Raw genomic sequence first — 26,932 nt, 5'->3', positions numbered from 1 at the left:
CATTTTTTTTTTCTTTTTTAATTTCAGAACCAGCTGAGACAGAAGTCCAAATACAAAAATATTGTACAATACAATATGCCAACACTATCAAATGTAATACAGGCACTTTCATATATAATACAATCTCATTGTGATAAAAAATAAATCGAAGAGAAAAAAAAAAGGATATTATAGTGATTTATTCTCAATGTGAGCAGAGCCCCTTTCTCCAGTTAATAATTGGTAGCCAAATCGCCTTGCCTCGCATAGCCAATTTGAGGCCTCTAGTAGAATAGATGCCGCTTTCCTGGTTAAAGACACCAAGAAAGCGGGCCAACCACACTTGAAAACTTGGCGGGTCTGAGTCTTTCCACCGAGCTGCTAGTATGATCCGAAGGACCGCCGCTCCAATAAAAAGCATGGCCTTTTCATCCCTATTTAGGCTAAGTGTATTATCAGTGCCTAACAAAAACGTGGGGGAGTCAGGTAACTTATGGCCAAACACTTCATCCCAAAAATCACAGATCATTTTTTTAATGAGAGTTAATTGATCACACTCTCTAAACATGTGTATTAATGTAGCGGGCCTTTATGACATCTAGGACAATGATCATTCTCTCTTTTGCCCCAAGTAAATAATTTGGCCGGGGTAAAATATAAGTTATATATAGTTTTATACGTCTGGGCTTTTAACCTAGCTGACATAAGGAGACATGATGATAGATAGAGACTCATGTCGATATCTACATTTGGGTTGTCAAGTTTCTCTGCCCAAGCAGTTTCCGTATGCTCTATGTCATCTTGAAGCTTATCCAGCAATAGCCCATAAATTGTACCTATTCTAGTCGTATTTTTGCCTATAATATCGATAATTTCAATTTTTTCCCAAATCAATATTGGGAGCTTTGTATTTAATAATAGATTGAATCTGCAAAAATTTAAGATATTGTCCATTTGAAAGATGAAATTTCTTTTGCAGATCTACAAATGTAGAAACCGGATTCGCACCCAAAAAGTCACCTACAGTAATAATACCAATAGTTTGCCACTTCTTTGAGATAGCATCATAGACTAGTTCAGGTAGTAAGTTAGAGTGCCATAAGGGAGAGTATCTATTAATTTTTGAAATATGCATATATTTTGTTATTTTAAACCATATTTTCCATGCGCTAGAGATAACTTTAAATTTAATCTTTTTATAATAGCTTCGCTCCAGTTGTCTCAAAAAGAGACCTTTAACTTTTTCACCTAGGGATAGCTCATAGATAGAGGGGAGAGATTCGGCTTCAAAAATCTCTTGATTGGGATTGACTTTGAGAAGCGGAGCCATCTGTTGGAGAAATGAGGCCCAAAGGTAAAACAAGATATTTGGAACTGCTAATCCTCCTTTGTTCTGAGGAAGCTTCAAGGATCTTCTAATTTTACCCTGTTGCCACATAAATTTAGACATAACAGAGTCTAATATTTTAAAGGCCTTCTCCTCAGGAATTAGAGGAATAGCTCTAAATAAATAAATAGAGCACCCTAGGAAGGATATTCATTTTTAAAAAATTTCCTCTACCAATAATGGATAGATGTAGACTATTAACCCGGTCTAAATCTTTTTTTATAGTGTTTAATAAGGGCTCATAGTTAAGTCTGGGGATTTGTATAACATCGGGGCTTATGCGAACACCAAGGTATATAGCGGTATCGGATTTCCTACGATCGTTACAAATAATATTATCTGTGCATAGCATAATTGTTTTTTCTTTATTTAATGAATATCCAGAGTAAAGTCCAAACGTTTGTGTTATAGTCTTTATTTCAGACATTGCCTCAAAGGGGTTCGATGTTAATACAGCAATGTCGTCGGCATATGCCAAAACTTTAGTTTTATATTGATTAACCACTATAGGTATGATTCGGGGATTCTCTAGTAGTTTCAAAATTAGAGGGTTGATATAAAGGGCAAATAATATTGGGGAACAGGGACAACCCTGACGTGTGCCTCTTGATTCTCTGATTATATTTGATTCAGAACCCATTATTTGTAATTTCGCTATTGGTTCAATATACATAGCCATTATAGATTTGACAAATTTGGGGCCAAAATTATAGTTGGTCATTACTGCCCATAAAAAATTCCAAGACACCCGGTCAAAGGCCTTCTCAGCGTCCAAAAGAATCATCGACATCTGCCCTCCCGTTGCAGACATTATGTCAAACAGGGAAATAACTCTCCGAGTATGATCAGTCGTGCCTTTACCGGGGATAAATCCATGTTGCCATGGGGAGACCAGCTGTTCAATGACCCGACCGAGTCGAATGGCCATAATTTTGGCGTATAATTTAGAGTCAGAACCCAATACTTCAATGGGTTTATTACCATAACCCACAAGTCTGGTATCAGAAGGCACTAATTGTACATCAGAAAATTTAAGGAACCATTCATCTCCAATCAGTGTCAAGCAATTGACTCTGCCATTACCTTGATCTCTTTTCCACCAATGTTCATGACACAAAAATCACATTTTTTAATCAATTTTATATATATCCAAGATGTACTCATCTGGAATATTATCTACATTTTGTGTGACTTCTTTGATGTAACCAGTATTTCGTTTGATTACCTTGACGCTACTGTCTTTGTTTTTGCTCCTACACATTCTAGTGTAGTGGCCTCTGCTTTTGCAATATCTGCAAATGTGTCCAATGGCTGGACATGACTTGTCATTAGCTAAGTGACCTGAAAGGCCACATTTAAAGCACACATACTCATTTTTCTCTATTCCTTGACTCCAAGTTTGAATTCTGGATTTATCTCTCCCACTAAGTACTTTATTTTCTACTTCTACCTTCTTCATTAATTGTACTTCGCTAGTAGTTTTGGCGGATAATTCCTTCATAGCCAATGTAATTTCTTCAAACTGATGAGAAATATCTAAGGCTTTTCCTAACGTTAGATGATCTACTGATAACAGCTTTTCCTGCAATTTAATGTCACGAATTGTAACATTTGATCACGTATCTTTTGATCATAAAAAGCCCCATAATTGCATTTACAGCCAAAATTCGTAAATAGTTTACAAAAACATCAGTGGATTCATTAGGTACCTCTACTCAAAAATATTTGACTAGCAGCTACTTCATTTACTTTCTTAGTGTAGAGAAAATCTAATTGTATTATTACTGTTTCATATACATCAATTATCTCATCATCTTCATCTTCCATAGATAGCCGTCAGCGCGTCACCTTTTTGGTTGATGCACGCGACGTTGAGCTTTGAAGTTATTCAATCACAACTCGCATTGGCTCATACTCCATGCTTCCACTCCATGAAGCGTTTTGGTTGATGCATGCAGCATTGAGCTTTGTTGTCATTCTATCACAACTCACATCAGCTTGCGGTCTGTGCTCGCGCCAGACTAACTCAAGCCTTATTTCTTCAATCTTTTGAATTGATGGAATTTCCTTGCCATTGGACTCCTTGATAGCATCATGAGTGATCCCCATGCATTCTGCTTTCTAAATCAGTCACGCTTGCACTTCTGATCCATGAACGACACCTCTCGTCACATCACGGGTCCCCAGGCTTCTCTCCTTAACTCCGCTCCTCCCCAGTATTACGTTGTGCTCTTCAATAATACACGCATTTAGATTCAACAATGTAAGACATTTTATTGACAGCAGGAATAAACCTACTACAAGAGAAGAAGTCTGGGCCAATTGTCAGTGGCAGGAATCTCCATCATGTACAATTCTACATTCCAGTCTGATATTCCAGCCACCAAGATTCCCTAAGATGTCATACATCCATCTTCGTCAAACAATTTCAGCATATAATAAAAAAATAATTAATAATTATTTATTTCTATTTCAGTATGCGCATAACTACAACTAAATATGTACACATTGATAAATGCAAAATGTTGCATAAAGAAAGAAATAGAATAGGCTGGAAATATTGCACGCAGAAAGAAATACTATGGGCTAACAAACTGTTAATTTTTTTCCCATTTTAAAAAACACTTCTCATCACATCAGGGACTCCAGGCTTCTCTTTTATACTCCGCTCGACGCCAGTATTACATCCTGTTCTTCAAAAATTCTTCTACAGGATTTAACAAGATGGCTTAATTTGTTGAAAGTATTGACAGCAGGAATAAACCTTCTACATGAGAAGAAGCCTGGGCTAACTGGCTGGAATCCCTGTCACGTACAATTCTACATTCCATTCAGAGATTCCAGTCACCAAGATTGCCTAAGATGTCACAGGGTGGGGTTCACAGACCCAGGGACCTCCCCATGTGACTTACCTGTTTAGGTTCCCATACCACTTACATGCTGATAATACACAAATCCCCTATTCTTTCCTCCAAATTTAAATCTAAGACTGGCTCAGTGCTATCTGACCCAGTATGGTGTTCTGTTCTCGAATGCTGAAATGCTCTAAAACTGAAAATATACATTTTCCATCCTATTAGGCCCCACAAGACAATCTCCTCACCACTTGTTGTCCCAGAGACACTCTTCACTTTCCCCCTCTACCAAGAACTTAGGACTTTGCATAATCCTAGGAGGTAACTACAATTCTTGAATTCTTCCGGTGTCGCTACAGCTATATTCCATCTACTCAATATTAGAAAAATCCACATGCACCTCTCTTCCTGACTGCTATGTTCTTAATAATTATACTTGTAAAGAGGAAACAGAGCTACTGTTACTGAATTTCTTCAATATATATTTTCTGCCCTTGTTAAAGGAGTCTTATTTAGTGTTGAGCGGACATGGTAGTCCACCATAAAAGCAGAGTATCCTATCCCGAAAACCAGTGCTTCACCTGCTCTATTTAGAGTTGGCAAAACAGTCATATTTCCGTACATTTTTTCTTCTGGTTGAAACCTTACTCCCAAGAGCCGATAGGCATTAGTCCATCGATGTAAGTATCTCTGACCATCTGACCTAGTTAGGGCAAAGGTTATCATACATTTTTGCTTCTGCTTGGGACCACCAGAGAAAGCCCTACATTCCTGAACAGGAAACATTACCTACACGCTGTGGGAGAAACCTCCCAGGGTGTCTGGGTCATTATTTACATGCCTTTCAAAACAAACTCTGAATTTGGAAGTTTGTGTTTGAAAAGTAAAACAGTTTGCTGAGTGTCGATGTGAAACATGGCGGCCGCTCAGCATACTGACAGTGCATTGAGAGAAGCCACTGTGGTGGCAGCTCCTCTGAAAGTATAGAGGTCTCCACCAGGCAGATGGTGATCTGTGGTCCATAAGTGCAGCAAAGTATATACATCCACTGGCCTAGCAGAAGGGATTGCAGCCCGGCAAACTCACATACTATATTCTTTGGAGAAATTTTGAAAACGTAACTATTTGGAATTGCTGTAAGTTTTCTTCATCTTGAAAAAAAATCGGGAAGTCCTTACAAATAAAAAGTTCACAGCTTCAAACAACTATATTGTGAAAACTTTTCAAACAAGGATGAAGTGTGTAAAGTTGTGGATTGCAATTAACAGGTGCTCAACTCACAGAGAAAGAAATCGAGGAAAGTGACTATAAATAGACTCCCCTAGTGTTGCATGCATTATGTAATTGCTTTTGGCTATCGTACAATACATCTTCTGATAGACTGTCATATGTTAAAAGATTTCTTGCCAATTCACTTTCAAGATTCTCCACGCACATCCCGTGATTCTTAGAGCTCAGCAGTTTTCTCTGTGGAATTGCTCTGTGCCCCAAGCCCTGTGGTACCACTGACCATTGCCTAGGGCAGCAAGACTCCAGAGTCATGACTGCATGTGCTTGTACTGCTCAGCCTGAGCCAAATAGAGGTGGTTGTATAAATGCAGACAGTGTGGCTTGCGGCTGGGGAACACAAGTCATCTAAGCTGACTCTCCATCTGGCAGCAGCATTTCAGGGTGACAGTGGTCATTGCCATAAGCTACAGAGTGCAGCGGAGCAGCAAAGCAGCAGGCGGTAAGCTCTGATATTTAATGTCTGTCAGTCCAGATGTGTTCAGGGAAATAATGTCCAGTTCTGGACTGGGAGACAAAAAGCAGCTCTGGCACAAATCCTCAAACCATCCCCGACCCTGCCATCTCCTTGCACAATCTTTCTCTTTCCATCCATCCATTCTGGCTCGCTCGATCCTCTCTTCTTCTTCTTCCTCTATGATCGCATTCTCTCTACCTCCCCCTCCCTCCCTTTCTATCTCTTTCCTAAAGCCTCCCTATGCCTTCTGTAACCAACCTCGAGACAGAGACGTTTTAAGGCATGGGCAAAGATGGTCCTGGCCCAGGGCTCCAGCCTCTCAAGGGCCCCCCTGATAGCTCTGTTCTGCAGAGAGCATAGCACTAATGACCTTGAATAATTCTTAAGCCATACCATTTTCCTTTAAAAAATGGTAATGTGGGTCATGTGTGTCCGTGTGTTTATTTCATGAAACATCCGCAACAAAAGTGACTTTTAGATCAAAACAGAACCTCACATATGAGAAATGGGAGGATGTTATAGAGATTATTTCCAGTAATATTAGTGAGCTGCTGCTGTGTTGCAATATTAAAAACATATGTCACTGCCCCTGAATATTAAGTGTAAACACATTAAGAATTTGGAGGGGTGTGCCTCTGCAGTGACCTGGCCAAAGAGGGAATGAAAGAGCTGAAATTGGCTCATAAATTCAAAGCCATTTCGAATGGGGGCGCCCAAAATATTTTTGGCCCAGGGCCCCAATAGTCCTTAAGCTGTCCCATGCCTCGAGAAGATGGAGGAAGTGACATAGGCATGAGGAGCAGCCCTATGCATTCAAAACTAGCCTCCAAGGGCTGCACCACACCAGGAGAATGGCCAGTATATCATGACTGTCATGGCCACTACCTAGTTTACAAGTTGTGGTAAGGCTTCATCTGCTCCTCCAACTCACCTATACTTTGGTTTCTGTCTCTTTCCAATGCCATCTTAGGTTGGTCACTCGTTTTTTTCTGCACCCAAACCCTTTTAACCTTTGCATTCAGGTTACCTGTCTAGAAATCTAGGTAAAGGCCAGAGAGTAAAAGAGCATCTGCCTCTGGCATCTTCCCTACTTGGGCCTATTACAGCCTTGAAGAGCCTTGGGCTAGATCCTCTGCTCAACAGTATTTATATTGCTCCCTATATCTCCCTCTGCCACTCATCAACTTCCCCATTCTAACCACACTTATTTCACAGGCTGTCCTTCCCTGGACGGACACCATAGTCCCTCACAAACGGAATCTATAGACTTCCTTGAGTTGCAGCATCACTGCTCCTGGGTAGACATACTTGACCCTTTTAAGAGTTTAGTTTGCTAAGGTTATGGCTTCATTGATCTTCACTGAGCCCTTAGTTCAGTCTCAGGAAGTGGCCCTCTGCTCCTGTAGCGCTATGTTTCATGCAGACGTTCAGCAATTTTCTTTCAAAAACAAAATCCCAAAGTGGGAATTTATTTTTGAAAAAACAACTAGTGACCCAGATACCCTGTGAGTTTTCTTCCAGGGTGGAAGGGGGAATGGGAATGTATTTTTCTGTTCGGGACCACTGGACAGTCCAGAGCTGGAAAAAAATTACATCAGAACGTTTACCCTAAATAGGGCAGATTAACTGAAGTACTTACACCCGATGGAGCGATGTTAATCTAGCCACCTAAGGTTTCATCCAGCAGAAAACATTTGGTGGAAACACAACTGTTTACCCAACTCTAAATAGAGCGTGCAAACTGTCCGTTTTGGGGTCATGGTACTCTGCTGCATTTGTGATGGAGTACCATGTTTACTAAATAACCCCCATTGTCTAGGGGAGAGAATATGTATTGGAGAAATTCAGTTAGAGTAGCCAAGTTTGCTCATTACAAGATTCATGATTAGTAACATATCACATAGCTGTCAGAAAGGAAGTTGCATGTGGTGGACTTTTCTAATATTGAATAGTTGCAATACTGCTGTGGAAACACAGGAAGGAATGCATCTACCTCTTGGGATTAAGCAAACCTCCTAGGTTCTTGATTGATAAGGAAAGTGTCAGAGTATCTGGGGAAAACAACTAGTGAGGAGATTGTCCTGTGGAACGTACTAGGCCGGAAAATTGATAAATTCAGTATTAGAGGATTTGCCATTAGAGAACAGAACACCTTATTGAGTCAGATAGCCCTTAGCTAGTCTGAGATTTGAATTTGGAGGACAGAAGATAGATTTGTGTATCATTAGCATGTAAGTGGTATGAGATCGTAAACAGGGCAGTCATACGTGGTGGTCAGCAGGGTCTGTGATCCCTACAACCATCACATCTCAGGTGGATGCTGTTTTGTCACTCAGAAGAGAACTCAACGATGAGGCATTTTCCCCTTGTATTTGGCAATCCTTTAAAGTAACATAACATATATAACATAGCAACACAAATCACTAAGCATCACATAGGGCATCTATATAGGACATTAATACAGCTCTAGCCAGAGGGAGTAGTATCTTAAAACTGAAACAGCTGTGATGCTTCCATCTACACAGTCACTCATCCATTCGTCTGTTCAATGAATCTCTCATCATCCATGTTCTGAATCACACATCTTTGCACTCAGCACCTATTCATCCACCATTTGACTTATTACTGCATTCACCCACTTGTTTTTTCACAATATTAACCAAGCAATGAAGACGAGCTTTAAGTTATCAGTCATACCAGGGTGCTTAGCTGCCTGTCTGTGAGGGGTGTGAGAGTGCCTCTTATGGAATTTGACAGCAAGTCATCGAGAATTGTGAGAGTGCAGTCGTGGCTTTCGCTGCTAGACTATCGGGAAGTGAGAATGCTGCCAATAGTGTGAGAGGTAGTTTGTGCGGGGGTATGAGTGCTATCCGTGGTGAAGAGAGCTAATCTATGAGGAGGGTGCAGGAGGTAGTATGATACTGTTAGGGGGAGTGTGGTCTGAGAATGCAGTCCATTCTACCGCTCTGAGGTGGATAAATGCTGAAGACAGAGTGTGACTACTAGTCGATGAGAGGTGGGAGTGTGCTTCTAGTAGTGCGTGACCACTGGCTGAGTAGTGAGACTACTGGGATCTGAGGGGATTAAGAATGCTTCTGGTAGTATGTAACTAATAGTCTTTAAGAGGTGTGTCAGCGCTTCCAGTAGTACCTGGCTAGTCATTTATGAAGGGTGTAATAGGGCGGTTGGTAATAAAGGTGTTTTACTGCTTCTCCATAAAGACTACAAACACTCCCCTCTTGTTTTTGTTGAAGGCATGGCTGAAGAAAGGCTCTGTATTTATTTAATGCTGTATAAGCTGTACTCTTGAAGCAATACTACAGCAATGTTTTGTAAGCAGAGTCCACTGTAAGCAAAGTCCATTAAAGACAAAGTCATTATTCTTGAATCACATACAGTTTTCTTTGGAGAAATGATGGAAATCTGACTATTTGGAATGGCTGTGTGGTTTCTTAAATTTTGCTATAAATTTGGAAGCTCTTACCAAATAAAAGGTTCCCCCCTTGAAAACTAGTTAATTGTGAGTTTTCTTTTCTTTTTTAATTTTAAATTTGGGGCCAAGGGCGGTGGATCCTATTTGGGAAAGAGGGGATTTTATGTGGTACAGGTTTAGATTGTTTAGATGTGTTTTTTTCTTATGATGATCAGGGCCATATTGTATTTGGATCTGTTTACCACTTACAACGGGGTGTATTAGGATAGCTTCCATCAATATTTGTGGATTAAACGACCCAGTTAAACGGCGCAGGATAAAGGAAGACATTCGAATCTTAAAGGCAGATATAATCTGCCTCCAAGAAACGCACTTAGAAGCCAGTAGAAATAAAATTATGGAGATTGATGGGTTTCAATTAATTTCATGGACAAAGCAGGAGGTCAACACAAAGGGCGTCGCTATATTTGCACGTCGGGGTATGGCAAACTTTACTCGCTCCATTCCTGATAAATATGGCAGCTGGGCAATTATACAACGTTCAATTGATAGTAGTATATTCACACTATGTTCTGTTTATGGACCGGCATTAGATGATCCTGAATTGTATAACTGGCTGGGTTGGGAATTGGTGGGTTGGCCATCCCCGATTCGTGTGGTGATTTTAATATCAATTTGGGCTGTGCAATATCTAATCATCCTGAGATAATATACCAAGGGCAGAAACCGAAAGTTTTTAGATCTCTTAGCCAATTAAAAGAGCTGCATGGGCTTGTAGATATGTGGGCACAGTCAAAGGGCAATGATCCAGGGTTTACTTATTTTTCGGCCCCGCACAGATCACATGCAAGATTGGATTATTTTTTCATTTCTCAATGTCTGGTGCAGGGCAGTAAGCTTGACAAGTTTCCCAGGGTAATGTCCGACCATAACCCTTTGGTACTGGAAGGAAATAATAAATGTCAGAAACAAGTAACCAGCTGGACATTTAATAGGGCTCTGTTAAGTGATAATTGCTATATAGAACATATGGCAATGTGGATTCCTAGATTCCTAAATGAGAACATGGGAAGCACGGGCATTCAAAATGTTTGGGATACCCTGAAGGCTGAAATCAGGGGTGAGACTACGCAGTTTGTCTGGGAGACTCAGAAAAAAGAGAGAAACAAGATTAAGGAATTGTACGAAGTATTGGTGAAAGATGAGACTAATCTTGTCAAGGTATTAACAGAGGGTGGGGTTGCCGAAATGGCTCAAACTGGGATCTTAATCGCGAAATCTGCCATAACTGAGATCTCATTCGCCAAATCTGCGGGTAGATATCTAGCCTGGCGGTCTGAGCTTTATGAGAGCAACGAAAGGGTGGGACACATGTTAGCTGTTCGGACAAGAGTAAAAGAAGCACAAACTCGGATTACAGGTATTTTAGACCCAGATATCTGCTTAGTAACCGACTGAGGAGCAATTCTTTCGGCCTTTCAGAAAGTTTATCAGAAGGTATATCGGGATGATATAAGAGAGAATTGTGGGCTACAATGGGAAATCAAGAGATATCTCGAAGAGGTTAAATTGGATCAATTGACTTTTGTAGATCGGGATATTCTGGATGCTCCGATTAGTCTGGGAGAAATACTTCGTGCGTTGGATTCAATGCCACCAGGCAAAGCTATCGGGCCTGTTTTCCTGCCAGGTGAATTGTATAAGATTTTCCAAACACAGTTGGCTCCAACAATGCTGGAGATGTTCCGTATAGTACAGAGTGTATATATACCTCCAGAGTCGTGGAGGAGTGCAAAGATTGTTATATTTCTTAAGAAAGGGAAAGAGGCGACTGACCCTGGGGCATACCGGCCTATTACATTGATAAATAGTGATATAAAAATATATTCCAAGATCTTTGAAAATAAATTGGCGTCAGTCATTAAAAAAATGGTATCTCCCCAGCAACACGGCTTTGTCCCGGGTCGGGAAATTATCGATCATTTTCGCCAGACAATAGCATTGTTCGACTATACCAAGGTTACAGGAGACCCTATGGCGCTAATTCTGCTAGATGCAGAAAAGGCATTCAATAGGGTTTCCTGGCCTTTTTTATGGGCCGCTATGAAGTACTATGGGATAGGGGAAGGATTTATAAGAGCAATCCAAAGTATGTACAAAAATCCAATTGCCAAAATTGTTCTGATGGGAGCACAGTCGGGGGAAATAAATATAATGCGAGGAACAAGACAAGGTTGTCCGTGCTCCCCCTTGCTATTTGCCATCTACATTGACCCTATAATTAGGAAGATTCAGGAAGATCAGCTCATTCAACCTATCCGTGCCAGAGGGGGAGACGTTAAAATGTTGGGATATGCAGACGACCTAGCTATTACAACAGTTGTTCCAGGCCAGGCACTAGATGAAATTAATATTTTAATATCGCAATTTGGTAAGATCTCTGGCTACCATCTTAATGATAGTAAAACTCAAATTGTAGCTAATGATAAAGTAACATTAACTGATCAGCAGATAGCATCAAACGCCAGATATTTAGGTATAGAAATAAGTTCCAGACGTGAAGATATTGTTGATATTAATCTTAAACCATTGCTACAAAAAATCAAATCAGATTCCCGAAGAATGAACAACTTACATTTGACACTAATCGGGAGAAGTAATGTTGTTAAAATGATTTTTCTGCCCAAAATTCTTTATTGTTTTAGAGCAATCCCTCTAGATATAAATAAAATTTGGTTTCAGAAGTTAGACCAGTTAGTTTCATGGTTTTTATGGGCTGGACAGCGTCCAAGAAGGGCTCTTAGATATATGACCTTATCTAGAGATAGGGGAGGCTGGTCTGTCCCTAACTTTCAAATTTATTACTGGGCAACCGTGCTGAAACAGATGGGGGAGTTGCTAAATGGTGGAAATTTGGGATGTATGGAGACTTCAATCAACCATCTAATTTATGGGATAGAAGCCAGGGGACTCCTTATGCGCCATATAGACTTTGCCTATTTCAAGAGGGTTAAATTTAAAGTTTTGCTTGGTGCTTATAGGGGTTGGACTGCAGTTAGAAAAAAGTTTGGGATTGGGCGGCTACATTTATATTCCCCTTTAGTAAACAATACCCTAATTCCGGCAATATTTCAAAAATTGGGCTGAGAAAGGTATTCAGTGTATAGGGGATCTCATATTTAATGCTGAAATGCTTACTTTTGAGGCTATCAAAGACAGATTTGGGATTGAGAATAAATATTTTTTTAAATATTCACAGATAAGGGACTTCCTCACTAAAAAAGTTAATAATCGGGACCGAATCCCTCTATTAGATCTGATTAATGGAGGCCAATCTACAACATCTTCTTTATATAAACTTGTTAATGAGAAAATGGGCGATGATTTGGCCAAACATTTTGATAGATGGCAAACGAGTTTGCAAGCGGGTCAAGGTGAATGTGAAGATTCCCTTTTGTTTAGCCAAACGGCATGTATCTCTGCCAATTTGCAGGTACAATGTTATAAGACATGGTGTAACCTATATATAACTCTGGCGCGTATTCATCGATGGGGGGGCACTTCGGGGATACATTGTCTTCGGTGTCGGTTGTTGGCTGCAGACAGTACACACATGTTTGCCACCTGTTCTGGTCTTTCTCAATTGCTGGCTAAAATCGAACAGCATTTAGAATCTATACTGGGATATTCAGTTTTATTGACCCCCCAGGTTATTATGTTAGGCATTTCTAATAAAGAAATGGAGGAAGCCGACAGGAAAATGGCGTTTATCGCAATGGCGGTATTTCGGATTTGTTTGGCCACGGTGTGGCTTGATCTGAATCCTCCCTCGATACATGTTTGGTTTAGTAAATTACTACTTATTTACAACTGGGAGATCTCTGTGTTTAGAAGAAGGGGAAGTAGGGCAAGGGCAAAAGGGGAAAATATATGGTAATCCTTAACTAAATGGCTGAATAAGGATTAATTGTTATTATGACGGGAAGTACCCCTATGTTAGTTTTGGTGCAACAAAAATTTCTTTTTCTCTATGGGGATCCACCGGGGTGGGTAAAAAATTCCAATTTAAGATCTGGGTATCAGATATGGTTTCTCTTTTTCTTCTCTGTGTGTATATGTCACATTATTTTCTCTGAGTTTGATGTCCCAATAAAAAATTTAAAAAAGTGAATTGTGAACTTTCAAGCCAGGGAAAAATCATAGAAAGTTATTTGTTGGAATTAACAGGTGCTCATTCACTGAGAAAGATATCCATTACTATGACTTACAGAGGAAATAATAGAAATCAGTTTTAAAACATACCCACCAAGTGCAGTACTTTGCAATATCTAAATATATGCTACAGTACAATACATCTTTTGCTAGACTGTCACATTTTAGAAGATTTAACTCATCAGACCACAATCAAGATTCGCCTCCCACGTCCATTGATTCTGACAGAGGTCACCTAAAAGCATATATTTGTTTCTCTAAAAATATCATTTTGCCTCTGAGTAATTGCACTGTGGTCCCACCATCTGTGGTACCACTGACATTTGCCCAAGGCAGCCAGCATCCAGAGTCATGGCATTAGGTGGGTGGTTGTTGTATGTGTACAGCAGAGGGGACTGGTGAAGAGAAGACCTCTAGGCGTCAGGCTGCCTCTCCAGCTGGCAGCAACATTTCAGGGTGACAGTGGTCACTGCCATCAGCTGCAGAGTGCAGAGGAACAACAAAGGAACAGGCGGGTAGCTCTGGTATTTAAAGTCCGCCAGCAATCATTACTGTCAATGCAGTTCCCTAGTTTAAAAGCTGTGATGGGGCTTCAACTGCTCCTCCCTCTTTCTCACCTTTTAGCTTTTCTTCCTTCCCTTTGCCATCTCAAATTTTTCCCCACCTTGACTCTTTTAACCCTTAACTTCATGTGTCCTCTCTAGGAATCAAGGTAAAGGTCAGAGAGTACAAGAGCATCCTCCTGTGGCATCTTCCTTTCTTGGACCTGAAGAGCACGATCTAAACCCTCTGCTCAGCAATATTTATATTCCACTATCTCTATCCCTGCTGCTCCTGATGTTCACCATACTAACCACATTTATTCCACAGGATTACAGGTCAAGGAATGACTCCATAGTCCCTAATAAATAGAATTTGTAGATTTTTTTGAGGTGCAGCATTCCCGCTCCTGGGTGGGCATCATTGACTCTTTTGCAAGTTCGATTGATTATGATGTGGCATCATCACTCTTTGGGGGACCCATTGCTCTGTCTCACTAGGCTCCTCTACGCTCCTGTAGGGACAGTGTAAGCTACCTATACTTGTAGTGGGATGCAGGGCTCCCTTTGAAGAGTACCTGTTGCTGACTGCCTACACTTAGAAGCCACTGTTGGTAAAGTTGCAGCATGCGGTAGATTGTAGTCCAGCTGATCATAGCTAATATCTTAGAAACATTAGGATACTGTTGTCATAGAAATTATGGTTATTGCTGTAGAAATCAAAATTTAGACACATGAGCTACATCTCAGCTGCTGAATTGTGAATCCAAACCCTCCTATTCATTAAGTATGGGCCTGTGTAGTTTAAGTGGGTTGCCAGAATCTAAGTGTTTCACTGCACCAAGAGTGTGATTGGTGTCCTTTTTCCCTCATGTCCTCAAGGCTTCTAGGTGGTTTCCTAAGTGACCAAGTGCTCTTTTGAGGGCTAATAGAGGAGTAAACAAGAGATTAGTTAGAGTGGGTTTTAAAGCCCTCACACCTACATCACATGTCCATTCCTACCACCTTGAGCATTGTTGCTTTCAGTTGGTTGTTTACTGACCCTTCTCAACTTACCAATAGGGGGCTGGCGATTTCCACTCTCATTGGACATTCACTTTAAACCAGGCTATAAATCCACACCTACCCACAAAGCACAGTAATAGGGATAGCCTCCTACACATTCAACAAGATATCTTGTTTCCTGCCATTTCTGGTGAATTGTGTTTTTTTGTTTTACTGTTACGCTCACAGGGATGGTGTTTTCTGGTCCTTCTATAGAATTTGTATTGTATTTCCTCATCATTCTCATGTAATTGGCATATTTACTTTACTTTTACATCCCTAGTAAATGGTACTATGTGTACTTAGAGCCTGTAAATTAAATACTATAAGTGGGCTGCAACACTCATTGTGCCACCCACTAAAGTAGCACAGTAAAGCATGTCTCAGGCCTAACACTGCAGCCTGTAGTGCTGTTTTGATTACCAGAGAACTATGAGTGTCACTTTGTGCTTATTGCCACTAATTTAATCTGAAACCTTTCAAAATTCACTACCCTGGTTCCCACTGGTTTGATTTTTGTCATTTTAACTATAACTCACATCCTCACCATGCACTGCTTATGGCTCACATATTACAACACTCATGACTTGTTCTATAACAATATTGATAACACTGATGAGACCTGTAATTACATCATTGATGACAACATTGTGCATGGCTGAGGAGCAAGTTATAGTTACTTGAAATAATTATAACTGGTGAATTTAAGTGTTATATATATTTGTGTGTGGGGGTGTATGTAGGGTATATTAGCATGTATACATTAAATAAAAAAGTGTTAAGAAGTGGCAAGCAGCGCTCTACAAATTCATTTTACATTACAAGTAATGGTTACCTACATACCTGCAAAATAAAGGAAGGCATATGTAAAGGAATGCAATATAAAGATACTGCTGAAGCAATTACATGATAAAAAGGCATTCCTGTTTTAAAAACCATAATGAAATTACTCCCGATGTAACTGACTGTGAAGTAACGACTCCCATTAAGCTACAGGCTTTGCTGTGCCTGAATTTGTAGGGGGATGTCTTGGCCACCACTGTGGTTGGCAGGCAGAACATTGTGGTGACCTGTTTGTTTTGAAATTTACAGATTATGTTGTTTTCTAAATCATTTTCTCTACACTCCCATGTAAATTTAGGGCTCATTCTCCAATCCCAAAAATGTATGTGTTCTGCACAGGAAAGACAAAACCTGTCCTGCTCACCGGTGCTGCATACATCACAGTATTTCTTTATTCATTTTATTTACTAACAGTCTTATATGGCGTAGGCATGACTCAGTGGGTGATAGAGTGCTTTATGTAGGATCTAATCTGACAGGATCTGACAGGACCTCATGGTCTTCTACTGGGATGTAAGGCTTCTCAGTTGTCTTTGGTCCGCCAGCGCTTTCCTGCTGTGAGGTTAAGTAGGTTAAGTGGGTATTAGGGGTTCCAACCTCTGATGTGGGCGATGGTTCCCCTGCGATGTGTACCTAATGGAACAGATGTTTCCTTGGTATGTGGCACAGAGGGTCTTTGTCTGTGGTGGTAGGTACCAACAGGGGCATACTGCAAGCAGTTAGAAATTGGGTTTCTGGTTGGCAGAAGTATGCACCCTGTACGAGCAGGAGCCATAACCCTAGCTAAGGTAAGCAAGATACATACTAAAAATTAACTTATACTCACCTTCTGGTAGTTTGGCACAGAGCAGCCAGGCTAAACTTAAGAGGCAATACAAAAAGTATTTGTGCAACACAACACACAGTAACACAATGAAAACACCACAAAAAAGACTCCACACTGGGTTAGAAAAATGGACAATAAGAGTATAAGGACACAACAGAATCTAATAATAGAAATCCCCTACCAGGAAACTTCTTCCAACCCAACAAGCTCTCTTAAACCTGGGTGTTTGCAGAAGTTTGCAGTGAGCAGACCTTGGATTTCTAGGCGGTATGTACGAGTTCAGTCGGTTCTTCAGATAGTGAGGACCAGACCCGTGGAGTGCCTTAAACGCTAGGCATTGGGATTTGAATGTGATCCTCTTGTGCACTGGGAGCCAGTGCAAGGTTCTCAACTTGTGCTAGACTGGCTGAGATTTTGGAATATACAGCAGCAGTCTGGCCACCTCGCTTTGAAGATGCTGTAGCTTTTGAAGGTGCTGCATTTGGATGCCTACATACAGCGCATTCCCATAGTCCAGTCTGGACAAGGCTACTGCTGTCACCAGGATTTTTAAGGTTTCCGAAGGAATGAAGGGACGAATTTTCGTGATCATCTTACGTATGAATAAGATTGAAGAAGTGAGGGCGCTGATCTGGTTTTTGAAGGTCAGTTTATCGTCAAAGATAAAGCCTAGATTTTTTGCCTTATGCACAGGGACTGGAAGGTCTCCCAGACTGGATGGCCACAATCTGGGTGTCCAAAATGAGGTATCTGTTCCAAACAGGAGAACCTCCATCTTTCCACCATTCAATTTCAGGCAGTTCCGACTAATCCACTGATAGACCTGAGTCATACAGAGATTGAAACAATCTGCTGTCTCTTCAATGTTGCTGGAAATTGACACTACTAGCTGGGTATCATCAGCATATGAGACCACTGAGAAGCCCAATTGCCTGATGATTTTAGTAATTGGGGAATTGTATAGATTAAACAGCGTAGGGCTTAAAGCCGAGCCCTGTGGCACTCCACACGGGAGCCTAAGCTGTTCAGAGGAAAAGACTCCGGCCTCTACCCATTGAGCCCTATCAGAAAGGATCGAGGACAGCAGTTTGAGGGCCATGCCCCTGATTCCTAATTCTGAGAGCCTGTTGACTAAGAAGACATGGCTCACTGTTTCAAAGGCCGCCGAAAGATCTAGTAAAATCAGGGCAGCCTTCCCCCCAACATCCAGAATAGATCTCAGTTCTTCAGTAGCCATAACCAGTGCTGTACCATGCCCCTCCCAGAAACTGTATTGCGAAGGGTCCAGAAGTTCTGAGGAGATAAATGTTGTAAATTGCGTATTTAGTATTTTCTCCAGCACTTTTGCCAGTAAGGGTAATCTCGAGATGGGTCTATAGCTGCTGGGGTCAGCTGGGTCGATAGCAGGTTTCTTCAGAAGTGGCCAAATTGACGCTATTTTCCAGGCATCGGGGAAGATGGCTGAGCAAATGATCTCTTTGAAAAAATTACCCTCAATTGCTCGCTGGCAATTTCAGGAACCAGGTGCAGTATTTTCGGAGGGCAGGGATCTAGTGGAACCCCAGATTTGGATGTCTTAACCACCTGGATGATCTGCTCTATGGATGGTGAGGAAAAGGAGGTCATCAGGTAAGGTGGGGAGGGAGCTGTGCCTGCTGGGGGCTTCCCAGTTATGCTATTGCCATATTCCCTAAGTGCTTTGTACACTGTCTCCACTTTGTCCCTAAAGGAATGGACCAATACGTTACAGAACTCGGCGCTACTTTCCATCCTAGGATGCTCTGGTAGCTTAACTAGGCCTTTCACAGTTGAAAACAGCTCCTTACACAAGTTCTTTGCCTGTAAACTTTTTGTTGTAAAGTGTTTGCTTTTCTGTTCCACAATCAATTTCTTATAGTCAGCCAAAGATTGCATGTATTGTGTTTTATCAGTTGGGTCATAATTCAGTCTCCACCACCTCTCCTTCCTTCTACAGATTTGTTTCTGGTTTCTTAGTTTGTCGGAGAACCAGGGCTTTTTCCGCCTATTGGAAAAAGTCTTTATGGGGGCCAGGGGTCCACTGCATTTTTGATCCAGGTGGATAACCTGTGTGCAGCAGTATTACCATCTGTGGTGAGTTTGGGCTGTGTTTCAGAGAGGGACGCTTGTAAGGAGGAGTATATGCTCACCAATATCATGGCAATGCTTCATATTCCATTTAGGACTCTCATTAATCCATAGGAGTGGATCCACAACTCTATTCCTATTAATAGCACAGGAAGCAAGCGCTCTGTATATCATGTCATAGTCTTGAGGTATAACACGGACAAACAAAAAGGGTAGATAACAAGGCACAGTCTCGAATCCTAAGAGCATGTAATGAGTTCCTAGGGAAATTGCAGTGAAAAGGGACCCAAGAAGGGTTTTAACTCGCTTATATGAAGTCCAAGGAAGTGAGCAAACCCCCAAAGCTAAGGTACAGTGCACTGCCTGGAAAGGGTAGGGAAAAATACCATAAAAACAGAAGGATGTATTTTCCGCCTTAGATTTCCTTGAACTAGTAGAGGGGTTGCTGTGACTCAAAACAAAGGGAAGAACGAGTTTCTCCGAGCAGCCAGGATGAATTCCTTAGTGATCCTTCTATGGTCCAGGAAGTTGGGAAATAAAGCCAAGCATTTAGTGAACAGAGGACGTGCTATATTTGGAAAGCGTCTCCCTCACCTGAATAATGTGGCCCCAATCGAGTGACGGTCGAGTTATCAATCCAAGTACTGTCGTGTCTCCAGCCAATGACTGTTGTGCCCTCATCATGTGACTGCTGTGCTGCCAGTCACTGCACTGCCGCTCTAGCCTTCATTACAGATTGCAAGCTCTCCCCGAGTGGCTGTACGGTAATTTAAAGGAGGTAGCACCTTCACTTGAGGCCTCACCAGAATCTAAAACACATGGTGAGCCCCACAGACATCTGAGGGAGCCCCTCCAAACCCTCATCCACATACACACCATAGGAGGGTCTAAGCACCAGTCGAGCAAGCAAGGAGGGGCAAAAATAACATTGTGCAGTGCTGTAAATGGGGTCCCCAGAGGGGTAGCATACCATGCAACTAGCTCAGGACGTGACAACGCAGGCTGATTGAACAAAGTGCCTTGAGCCTAATCGCATCAGCGAGATAAAGAGCGCAGTCGAATGATGCATCAATGCCACAGCGTCAGTTCCAAAGCCAAGAGGCATTGGTTTCGATGCAGGTTTCTCCGTGCAGTTGAGGGAATGCAACAATCTCTCCACACTGCTGTCGCAGCGATGCATGGTTCTGATGTGTCAGGTCAGGCAATGCATTTATTCCGAGTGTGATGTGCTGATTCTATTCCCGGAACAGGGTCGATACGCAGGTTCTGCTCCAAGCAGACTGGAGATGTGTCAATTTCTCTGGTTCAAGTATATAGGTTCACTTCCATTGAACCAGGCACAGGAGAAGGGGTAGAGACTTTGATAGCTCTCAGTCTAAAGCAACAGGAGGCAAGCCCACAAGCCCTGGGAGATCACTCTGGTTACAGGGTAGAGTCCGGCTCTCCCTCAGCAGGGTCAGAGAGCATCAGGGCAGCACAGCAAAAAAGCAGGTCTTCCAGATCAGCAGTCCAGCAGAATTTCAGTCCTCGTAGCCGCAAGTAGTTTTTCTTTATAAGTCCTGAAGTGATTTGGTGGGGTCAGAGAGCCAGTACTTATACCCAGTTGTACCTTTGAAGTGGGGGTGACTTAAAAAAGGGTCTTTGACATGCACAGAAGCCCTTTCTACCCAGCCCTGACACCCAGCCCTGACTTCAGACTAACTGTAGGGCGTAATCAGCCCTTAGTGTGTGGAAAGGATGCTTCCTATTCAGGTGTAAGTGTCGGCTCCTCCCTCCCATCCTGCCCAGGATCAACCATCAAGATGCAGATGGGCATTTAGACACACCTATTCTTCCTCTGTTTGTGGCATGTCTAGAGGGAATGCACAAAGTGAAGCTGTCACCCACTCCAGATACGAGACATGCTACGGGCACACAGAGCTATAAGAGCAGAGAAATGTCCACTTTCCAAAAGTGGCATTTCTAAAAGAGTAATATTAAATCCAACTTTTTCAGTAAAGATGATTGATCATTACAAAGATATAAAACATGACACAACACATCCTTTCTAATCAGGAATTCCAGCTTAAAAGAGTATTAAGGAATTCCTAATGTTAGCCTATGAGAGGAGTACACCTCACAACAGTGAAAAAAGAATTTGGGTGTTTTTCACTACCAGAACAAGCAAATCTTAAAAGTGCATGCCCTACCTTTTATTTACACAGTACCCTGCCTTTTGGTCTACCTAGGGTCTACCTAAGGGGTGACATGTGTAATTAAAGGGAAGTTTAGGGCTTGGCAAAGGGTTTTAAATGCCAAGTCGAAGTGGCTATAAAACGGCACACATAGGGTCTGCAGGGCAGGCCTGAGACATTTTTAAAGAGCTACTTGTGTGGGATGCACAATCAGTGCTACATGCCCACTAGTAGCATTTAATTTACAGGCTCTGTGTATATAGTATACCACTTTACAAGGGACTTACAAGTAAATGAAATATGCCAATTGTGTATACAGCAATGTTACCATATTTAGGGTAGAAGCACATATGCTTTAGCACTGGTCAGCAGTGGTAAAGTGCTAAGAGTCCTAACAACCAACAAGAAGAATCAGCAAAAAGAAGAGGTAAGCAGGAAGACCACCCTAAGGATGACAGGTCTAACACGTGTCCCCAACAGCTGAAAGTGTGAAGAGTTACCCAGCCTCTTGCGAGTTTTCCACACTAAGGGGGAAAAGCCTGAATAGACCATCAGCATTGGCGTGGTCTACCCCTAGTCTGTGTTCCACCCTGAAGTCCATACCCTGTAGAGAAGTGGACCACCTCAACAGTTGGATTCTCACCCTTTATTTGCATCAGCCACCTGAGAGGCATGTGGTCAGTCTGAATCAGGAAGTGAGTCCCAAACAGGTTTGGTCTCAACTTCTTCAGTGTCCAGACCACAGCAAATGCTTCTCTCCAACAGCACTCCACATTTGTTCCCTGGTAAGTAACCTCCTAGAGGTGAAGGCTGTAGGTTAGTCTGGGCCCTGTTCCTTAAGTTATTAAAGTATTGCCCCTATACCATGCTCTGAGGCATCTGGCTGTGCAATACATTCCCATGAAAAGTCAGGGGCCTTGAGCACTGTGGCTGTGCACAGGCCATCCTTTAGGGAGTCAAAAGCTTTTTGGCATGCCTCTGTCCAAATCACATTTCTGGGCTGATTCTTAAAAGTCAACTTTGTCAAGGAGCAACAAAGGTGCCACATCCCTTGATAAACCTCCTATAGTACCCAGTGAGGCCTAAGAATGCTCTAACCTCAGTCTGGGTTTTGGAGACTCCCAAGCCATGATAGTCTCTATTTTGTCCTAGAGGGGCTGCACCTTACCCCTGCCCACCAGGTTTCCTAAGTACACCACAGACCCCTGCCATATCTGGCATTTACTGGCCTTGATAGTTAGACTTGCCTGTCGCAGGCCCTGAACCGCTTCCTGGAGGTGAAAAAGGTGGTCCTGTCAGCAAAAAGAAGAGGTAAGCAGAAACATATTTGGGAAAAGACCTCCCTAAATATGACCGTTCTAAAACAAGCCCCTGCAGGGCAGTGGGCCCCCAACCTGTCTGGGGGCCCTAACCCTTCAGGGGTCCCCCAGCCTAAGGCCAATGAAAATCTGCAAAAAGGGCCAAGTCCAACAGATTCTAGGTGGGGTTGCTATCTTTGGAGATCACCCAAAGCAGTTTAAAGGGGCCATCTGTCAATCATTCTATAGACCTGTGGATGGGGATTTACAGAAATGCAGGATTGGACAAACAGAACAGTTTTTTCTCTTCGCTGGATGGCCCCTTCAAGGTTGTGCCACTGACTGCAATAAGAGGTCACTTAGAGTGTCACACATTAGACATGGAAATGTGACACATGTGCATACATTAATCAATGAGAGGGGACATATAAAAGGAGAAAATAGAAACAAAGGGATGGCCCCGCAGCTCCGGCACTGAGGCACACACATTTTCAGGACGATGTGCACATGTGATCAAATAAATGCCATCACTCACTGGGCAGGAGAGACAAAGGCTGAAGTGGGCTGACCCATTACCCGTTGATGTATGCAGCAATAGCTGGATGCAGAAGGTAAATGACACTCATTCAGACCAATAGCAGAAGAGGGAGGGCCCAAGCCCCATCTATGTATGTATATGTATTCATATATTTATTTATATATGTATTTATTTCACATTGAAATATTTAATTACAAGTAAGCCTGTCAGGCTTTCCAAAGAGATTCAAGCATGAGTCATTACAGTGCAAATCTTCTACATCTACAGTTAGCCAAAAGGGGTAATGAGAATCAAAATCCTTGCCTTCAAAGGGAATCCGTGAGATCTCATGTAATAAGATACATTTCTGCAGGATTTATCATGGTGTAGTATCTGTTAAATGTAAAATGGTTTTAACATATGCATTTCATAATAAATCAGGCCTACTGACTTTGCTATAACCTTTCATAATAACAATCAAGACCTGTGGCATCTGAAATAACGTATTTCAATGAACCAATTACGACTAAACCTTTTATAATTGGCTTGTGACCACAAACAAATTAGATCTAATGTATTGAGCATACCCCAAGGCCCACAGGTGCAGGTTTCAAAACAATGTAAACTACTGCTTAACATGGTCTTATCAGGATTATCATAGAGCAGATTTTCTATCCCCATGGTTGGTTGAAGTGGGTCACCAACACCAAAACCCTTGCCTCGGAGATTCCAAAATACCTGCCTACATGCTTTATTGAAGAGTAATACATACCTATCCACCCTCAAGGTCCATTGCCTTCAGCACATGCATTGCACAATACATGTCAGGCCTACTGACTTTGTCATAACTTTCCATAATAACCAGATCAAACCTATGGAAGTTGGCATAATGGTGTCTATTGAACCAATAACACTTGTAGCCTATACCATTGCCATGACCCATAACCAGCACCATCCTATTGAAGTGTGCATAAGCTTGGAACGATCATACTTACAATTTTAAAATTACAAATATATACAAATTTACAGTTGGCAAAACAATAAGCAACCTGTCGCAAAAGGGCCTGACAAGGATTAGCACAGTGAAAAACGTTTTACCCCCAACATCCAAATCCCTACCTACTATGGTAATATGTGATGGTTAATCTAGCAATAAACCTGTACTGAACTTGTAACACAGTGTAAACAAAAACTACTGTCAGAGGCCTATCACAATAAATAAACCACTGCCTTTGTCAGATCAGAACAATGGCATTAGTCATATTTTTTCCAGTGAATCAATCGGATGTTTAGCCGTTATCATTGGCTTGCCACCATAATCAACTCAGTGCTACTGTAATCAACTCAGTATTGAGGGTTAGTATTCCCACAACATAACCATCAGGAATAAAATCTAAAAGTTACAAATATATTCACAATTACAGTTCACAAAAGCAAAATACTATCTCTCTGCAGAGAGACTAACAAGGGTTATCACAGTGTAAATTTTCTATCCCCATAATTTGTAAAAAACTAAAAAACTTGTCTACTATGGTAATCTGTAGGCTTCAATACAGATTCAAAACAATTCATCCAGAAGTGCCTGCTGACTTTAACAAATGTTTTAAACAATAAATACGGCAGGCCCACTGCCTTTATCATAACATGATCAGATAAGGCCTATAGCCGTGATCATTGTTTTGCCACCATAACCAACTTTGCCCTGCTGTTTTGCACATCAGCTTTCCCACAAGGCAAAACGTGCAATGCATGCATTCTTTTTCAGTGGAAGCATACAACTTCTGCAGAATCAAATGCTGTACTCAGGACAACAAAACATGTGGAAAGAGCCTAAACCCCTCTCTCCGTAGTTCTTTGAAAGATATTTTTATGTTGAACCCATCAGATAAGGTGGCAGCTGTGCCTTAAAGGCAGACAAAAAAAAGCTTGGCTAGAAGATGTAAGCAAAATTTGCTTGGTGCAAGGAGAGGTGGTGTGTACCAAATGCAGCTTGAAGCTGGCGGATGACCTGCATATATTTTTGAGGTGTCCAAAGATTCAGTTTTTTGGGGAGTTGTGTGCAGTGCTTTGGCTGACATTTTGAAAATACAGATTCAGGTAAGCCCTCTCCCTGTGTTCTTTGGGGTAGACAGTGAGTTTGATAGAGATAAGCAAAGACTAATTTTCTATGCTATGTTGCTGGCACGAAGAGAATTGTGTAAAAAATGGACTAGTCCAAATTTTCCTACATATATAGAGTGGAAATCATCATTGAAATATATTTTGAGTTTGGATGCAATCTCCCTGGAAAGGAGAAGATATGCTTTTTGGCGTCTGTTAGTGGAATGGTTGGAGAGGTAGGAAGGGACTGTCCAATGATTATGCCTAAATTAGACCTCGGTATAATGCACATGCCACTCCTAGAATTTTCATATCTCTCCTTGTGGACCCTATTCGAGTGATGGTTTTCAGTTGGGAGAGTCGAAGGTTAGGGAAAATGGCTATTGAAGTGCAATTGGTAGGTCTCTGATAAGTAAGGCAGTACCAGAACCTTTCTGTCCCGGAATAAAAAAAGGGCGGTCTCGGATGGAGGTGCTGTGGAAGGAAAATCTGAGGCTAATGAGGACAAAAAAAAAATTGCCTGGTGCTGCAATTGTCCGGGGCTGAAACCCACCTCTACTAGCTTTGAGCCTCTGAAAAGTATTGTTTGTTTGGCCAGCCAGGCCTGTCTGTAGAGCCTGGTTTTTCCTGTGCTGACTGGTGCTCAAGCTGTCATCAACCCTTATTTCATTTCCATGGGTCTTCTGCTTGTCCTCCAAGGAAGGGTCTCCTTTTTTGGGGCAGTTGAACAGCTCATCATCAAGAATCGAGGCAGGAACAGGGTTTCTCCTGGAGACATCGTCCCAGCTTTGGTGGGAACAGTGACACCGAAACTTGGCAGAGGCTCTAGTGCTTCGCTTTCATTTCATGTGGCGCTTGTGCGCTTCCGATGACATTAAAAAGAGTACAACATACTGACTATCCTGAAAACCAGGGTCATTGGAGGAATGCAGGGCCAATCATTTAGGAATCACAACCCCAACAATCAGCAGGAACCATCTTCCATAAATCTTCCCGGTGACATATGTGGATAGGAATGTCACAGACCAGATATTCCAAGTGGGAATGAAATCCTGCTGGCCAAATCTGGGGAAAGGCGGCCCCGGACAGTGCATTATTCTATAGCTTGGTCTTTGAAATTAATGTGTTTTGCTGCCCAAAAAAGAAAAGAGTGAACCTGCTAGAGAATCTCTGAGGTGGAGGATCCATGTGCTGCTTTGAGGACAGAGAAGCTAGAATAGCCACAATGCAGGTGCATGGAAGCGCCATCTTGTGTACTGGGCAGTGGGTGATCATGGAGGGTGTTACTCATACAGCACCCAGCCTACACTATGGGGTGAATGAAGGATCCCGGATATAGGGGGCCACTGACTGTACAAGAGGATCTGTAGACGCTTCTCTTGAGTATGAGTAATAAGGCCCGTGTCCCTGAACCATGAAGTAGAAGCCAACAACCATCAATCTCCCAATAGCCTTCTGAGGGGACAGTAGTCTCCCCCCAATATGAAAGGGAGTAGACATTGGGTGTATACCAACTACAGCACAGTTTGGCAAAAAGACCCACACAGAGCATCTCCATGTAGCCTCAAGATGTGAGGCCATCAGGCCAAAAACACAAAACGAGAATTTACAACGTGGAGCCTGGATGTTATTGTGTACTGTAAATGAGTGAATTTCTTGCACACAGACCATCCCACAAACTGAACACAGCAACAGCAGTGTTTTTTATGACATCCGTTGGCATGATGTTTTTTTACACTACCAGGGAAGAGGGATGGGTGAAAACCTGAAGCACCAAGCACAGCATCAATAGAAAACATAAAAGGGCAAAGCGGTACACCCAAGGTTCATGCAGAGCACCATTACACCAAGACCCACAAATGTAAATGAGTGACC

At 42.0% G+C, this 26,932-nt stretch overlaps 1 protein-coding gene across 1 annotated transcript in view; it reads left to right on the top strand.

Annotated features, from left to right (window-relative positions):
- Positions 1–5,825: 5,825 nt before the first annotated feature.
- Positions 5,826–26,932, top strand: part of LOC146854821 (adenosine deaminase 2-like) — a 447,289-nt gene continuing 426,182 nt past the window's right edge. Inside the window, exon 1 of the mRNA XM_085652183.1 lies at positions 5,826–5,950. The gene's annotated coding sequence lies outside the window, so the exon portion shown is untranslated. The remainder of the gene's footprint in view (positions 5,951–26,932) is intronic.

Source organism: Triturus cristatus, chromosome 4_1 (genome assembly GCF_964204655.1).
Source record: "Triturus cristatus chromosome 4_1, aTriCri1.1, whole genome shotgun sequence".
NCBI classification, from domain to species: Eukaryota; Metazoa; Chordata; class Amphibia; order Caudata; family Salamandridae; genus Triturus; species Triturus cristatus.
Note: the sequence above shows the minus strand (reverse complement) of the source record. Positions and strands in the feature narration are given on the sequence as shown.